The sequence below is a fragment of the Lepisma saccharinum genome, chromosome 8 (genome assembly GCF_977018435.1).
Source record: "Lepisma saccharinum chromosome 8, izLepSacc3.1, whole genome shotgun sequence".
Classification (NCBI taxonomy): domain Eukaryota; kingdom Metazoa; phylum Arthropoda; class Insecta; order Zygentoma; family Lepismatidae; genus Lepisma; species Lepisma saccharinum.
The window spans coordinates 19,382,327-19,388,326 of record NC_139236.1 but is presented as its reverse complement, the minus strand read 5'-3'; positions in this window follow the sequence as shown (position 1 = coordinate 19,388,326).

Sequence of the window (6,000 nt, the reverse complement as noted above, 5' to 3'; positions counted from 1 at the left end):
TCTTTCTGCCTCCAAATCAGCGACATTGGGTGACTCAACATGTTCAGTGACTGACAGCTATTGTTGCGCGAGATTAAAGTTGAAGTCCTGATTCGAATGCCATTTTACTTCAGTGAAAGTTACGAAAGATCAGTTGTCCTCTGAAAACCATATGGAAGGTCTACGTGGAGCCCAGTATATCCTCCCCTCAAATCTATCCCACCAATAGCGTCCGTTTTAGGAACTGAAAGTACTTGTCAAGTCCACGTTGAGTAAATAGATGTTGCCAATTCAGTTTCTTGAGAGATTTTATAGCGTGAGGTTGCGGTTATCTTTTAGGTTGTGTTATTGTGTTGTGCTATTTTTTTTTTACAAATACAGCGTGGAGACCTTGGGAGTGTAACGTTACAGTGAATGAATGGATGCCTAGGCAGTGCAGGTAAACTTGACAACAGCGCTTCTCAGAAAAACAGGTGCTGGCTCGAAATCAGATACATCTTGGGTCGGCTTCCTCTCGAGCTATGTCAGATATACCAAACTGGCGTTCGAATCAGGACTTCAGCTATACCTTAAATGGGAGAGACGTCACAACCCGGCGTTGGGGCTATTTGACTTCACAATCATCATTGAAGAGGTAAGGCACGCCTATGAATATAATGGAGATAAAATAATTTTTGTGTTTACTACAATCAGTTTAACTACACTCTTTTGTTTTGTCAAATTTGATGGGCGTGCAAGGAGTAAAATTTGGATTGAAGGGTTTAAGGGGCACTGTAATCCCCCTCCAAATTTTGGAGGGGTACAAAACTCCTGAATCCCTTATTCACTGTTCGTAACAGCTTATATAATTTACTGCAGTCTCATTGTACTGTAGAAGGACCCCGCACCAGTGCCGGATCTACAAATCTTATCCCCCCCCCCGGCAAAATATTACCAAAGCCCCCCTACCTATCTACCTTCACACACACACCATGGTTTGTAAGTGTGAAAATTTGGGGAACATGACAAATTTCCGCCTTTTGGGAACTCTCTTATTTTGAGGGTTTTTAAGATTTCTGGACTTCCATGGGATTCAGAAATGACACTAGATGGTGAGAATGAGCTGAAAAAGTTAAATTTTCATCAAAATCAATAACCTGAATTTTCCCCCTATTTCGGGGAACTAACCTGGAACATATGCGCATTTCGGGAAACTCTGAATGTGTGTGAAAATGTTATCCGCCAAACGGGGATATTTAACCTATTTGGGGAACTTTGTGTCATTTGAAGATGCACACAAGTTCCTCACATCACATAAAGGTCCCCATTAAGATGATGTAAAGCAACGTCGTGCACACAGCAGTCTATGTATGAAATTCGTCCAGAATTTGTATTTTAGGAAGTGAAAATAGTTTTAGGAGTGTATATAAGTAAATTTTATGCCAATGTAGCAAGTCAGTAACAAAGAGAATCGAGTATGAGCCCCTAATGTGGAAATCGTACGTCGCCTCTGGTCCCCAAAATGAAACCCACGAACTAACGCAGCTCTCTACTGTTAACAAGTGAAGGAAGCATTGCGCGTAAGTAACCGTCGATGTTGCTCGCGTCGGTGGAACGCCGAAATTTGTTCTGCTCCGTGCTTGGCGTGGTGTTTGGATGTTTTTTTGGCTGTAAATTTTTTTAGGGGATTAGCAACAATTGAAGTGCAATTAAAAGCACACCACGCCTCGTAGATATAATTTACGAGTTCGTCTGATTTATTCTTATTTTATTAACATAAACAGTTCAGAACTGGTATTCTTAAATAAATATACTGGCGCGTAATGTGCGTGAATTTGGTGTGAAGAAGCAGGCTTGTAGAATATACGTGTGTGTTGGGTCTCTCTTATCGCACAACAGTAGAGCAATTTTGTGTTCTGACGTCAAACGAGGGATGACTATGTTGTTAGGTTAGATCAATTAGATTTGGTTCTATTAGTTTAAATACACTAAAAAATATTATTTATGCTAAGATAACCAAACATAGCTAGCTTAACCTAACAACCTAGGTATTTGGCTTAACAATAACAGCATTCTAAGGTTACGTCATAACCCAAGGATGCTCTACTGTTGTGCGACAAGGGAAACAAACCCGGATGTATGTGTATGTGGATATAATCTGCCAAACGGGGACATTGTAATTTAGAAATGCACACAAGTTCCCCACTTAACATGAAGATTACGTTTGAGTGAATTTAAGTCAGTGTACACACACACAACAATAATCGAATTTATGCGGAGTATCACATGAATGATTTGAGCATTTGAATTGCATCATTTCCTCTGAATTAAAAACCAAGCAGCAGGCACAAATCCAGGAATGTGTGATTTAAACTGCTAAATGAGGATTTTTATTGTAACGAGTGAATTCTGGTTGTTCAACGTCAGTTTCATGGGCCCATTTTAAGGTCTTACACGTGAACGCGGAAATTAGTGAAATGAAATATAACTGCCGAATAAAAACCCATTTTATTTTATTTAACGAGAATTAAGTATTAAGCTGAATTAAAAAATTTTGGATAATTATAATCTGTCCAATGCAAGTGCCAAATATGAAAAGATTGGCTGATTGATTTTCTTTATTTTTCTTCGCTACTTCTGCCTTTTGGCTAATTTCCGTAAATGGGAATGGGTTATGATATGATGAAATTGAGGAGTGGATACTTACAAACATCCATGTCCAGACAGGATTCGAATCCGGGACCCTAGATACTCAGTGGCGGCGATTGGGTCCAAAACTAGAGGAGGCATAGCTTCAAAACTGGGGGATGGAGGCACTTTCTTTCTCTCTAGATAAGGTTTATCATAGTGCAAAAAGTACGGGGAAGGAAACTGCCCCCCTAATCGTCGTCAGTGCTTGAAAAGATGCTAAAATTTGGAAGTGGCTATCAAAATTAAAAATTAGTCCCTTTTCTAAAATTCCTGCACACCGTACCTGATAGTAATGTGCACATTGTTATACACTTCTCGATAATATATATATATATATATATATATATATATATATATATATATATATATATATATATATATATATATATATATAATACGTTGATACCCAGGGGCGGTACTAGGGAATTTTCTACCGCACCTCCATCAGCACTCCCTTTTCAAAAATTATTTTCAACCTAATGAAATGTTATGCTACTGAAACTTTGAGTTTACAATGTTAGGTATTGCATTAATACCTCAATTACGTATGGTATTTAACAGGCAATCTATTGGTCCTGAAAGAAGAATCCTGTAGTGGTCGCGATCTATGCAAATATCAGCGGCTGTTGTCTCTCATCACCATGGTTTTTAAGAATTTTATTTTTACTTTTGTTTATTCCTGCGGCGTTTTCGATAACTGCCTACAGCTCAGAATGAGTTGATTCACGTTTTAATCTTTTTAGCGTGTTTTTGATAAAAGAGTTTTATTTTCAGCCTACTTATTCTTCCTCTACTCTCAAAATCACACTGCAGCAACAAAACATTTTTGTTGCTTCAGTAAATCACCAGCTTATACCAGGGAAATTAACGGGAGTTGTATCGAGCGTGTTTATTATTTTTCGTTATCGTTAATGCACACTTCTATGTAAGATAAGATAAAATTTATTTCATCCATGAATCACTTATTTGCGTATACAGGCAGTGATATCGGACATGTCAGTTTGTTGGATCAACATACAAGTAAATGTCGGTCACTTTCTTGACATGCTATTCTGAGGATTCATGATCCTTGTCAAGTATTTACTACATATTCCATTTTTTTTAAATAAAGAACCTGATATCTCACAATGACCATTGTCCAAATTTGATGATACCAGTCACATTTCTTATTTGTATTTTTGTTATATAGCTTTGCCTCGCTGCATCTGTATGCTAATTGTGTCAATAAGGATGAATTATGATAGATAAAATTGGTAAATTGACGCTCGTAAAGACACGACACCGAACCTTACACTACCAGTAGCTACATTGGGCTATATTGTATATCATTCACTAACACACATTTTACTTTAATTTAATAAGAATTTATGGAACTCAGTTTCATTAAAAATACGTACAATTTAACCTGTTGTTTCATTCATTTCGAGAAGTTTTCAATTTTCATAATGGACAAATATGTTACGAAAGCACAAACGTAGACATAAATATTATCATATGTAGACGGCAATGTTTTAATAAATAAGGTGAGTAGTCACAATCACATATTCTAATACAGAGAAGGTAATATGCTTAAAGACTCTATGCGATTTAGATTTAAAATTTCGCCTTTTATGTTGGCATTTTCATAATCTCAATTTCTGTGTAAAACGCATTAAAATCTGTGTTTCCAGATGACAGTTCGACTCAGTACAATTGATTCAATATACTGCAACACTCTGCGTAACAACAGTTGTTTTCATTCAATATAATGGGTATGTACGGAATGCCCTTTGGACACCACGGTTCTGAACTGGCGGGTAATGTGCGTGCCTTTGTTGTTGTGCAAAGAGAAAGAGAGGGGCGCGTGCAGTATTGTTAACATCACGTGACGGAAAACAGCTGAGCGGCTGGCGCGGGAAGAGCTTTCGTCTCTCGCTCTGTTCGTACACACATTCGTACACACAAATGGCATTTGTGCTGCCTCCTGGAATGCATTTCTGGAACTAATTCACACACCGTTGGACACACTGTTTTTGATGAATTTACGACATTCGGGGTAGTTCTCAGAGTGAGCTGAAAATTAAACCAGAGCATTATTTCATCATTTTCTAACGATTTTTGGGTCAAATCCTTCCGGGGACCTGAGGCAAGTTCCTCAGTGTGAATTTGGTTCCCCGAATTGTGAGTGTGTAGTTTAACTTTGTTCCTCGAAATCGGAAATCTGCCAACGCACACACACACACACACACACACACACACACACACACACACACACACACACACACACACACATATATATATATATATATATATATATATATATATATATATATATATATATATATATATATATATATATAATGTATGTGTGTGTGTAATTCTTGATCTCATGTTGACAAAGTTAAATATAGGGCCTAGAGGGTGATTACCTATAAAAAGTAAAGGAGTTAGGCTGGGTACAATTAGTCATTATTAGAGCCCGGAAGTTTGGCAAAATGCCTCTTTTTATCTACTGCATATATTCATAAAATTTTTCCGGATATACGTTTCTTATGTTGTTTCGAATGTTTTAGAAGCCTTTTCATTTTGCCTATTTTGCCTATTTGGGACCCCACTGCTTATTTTTAATTATAATGCCTTTTTTTTGCCTTTTTCAATGAAATTTGACCATTTTTTTTAAAAAAATGTGTATATAAATTATTTATCTCCCAAAAAACGTTGTTGGCACTTATTTTTCTTCCGTTTATTATGTGAATAATTTTCGCCTTATTTAAGTAATATTGAACTCATGCATGTTTCAACATTGCTGAAGGAGAAAAGTGTGAGAAAAATGTATTTCATGCTCAGTTAGGATATTGCCTTTCGGTTAACATTTCCTTGTGCATGATTGACTGCTGAAGTGGACAGGTTGATTTCGAACACAAAGAAGATATTTCTGAAATCTCCCTCTCGAACCCGAAAATTTAAGGAAGTTGCATCTGAGCTTAGTTTACCTCCGCAACCAGTCTTGACCAGATGGGGAACCTGGATATCAGCAGCTATATATTATGCTAACAACCTTGAAAAAATCAGTGAGGTGATCGATGCTCTTCCAGAAAATGAAGCGGCTTCAATTCGTGAAGTGGAAAAAACTCCTGTGCTATTCAAGTTTATTTTTGCACATTATGGTGCATTGCCAGAGACAATTACAATTATAGCATCCATGAAAATCTTCGAGGAATCTATGCAGCAGATGATGGAAGTGCCAGGAGAAAAGGGGTCAGCTGTTGCGGAAAAGTGCAAACGGGTAGTGAGTGCAAATGAGGACTTGAAACAATTGGAAAAAAAATTGTGATATTCTAAAAGTTGAAAATGCTGTTACCGAAATGAGTC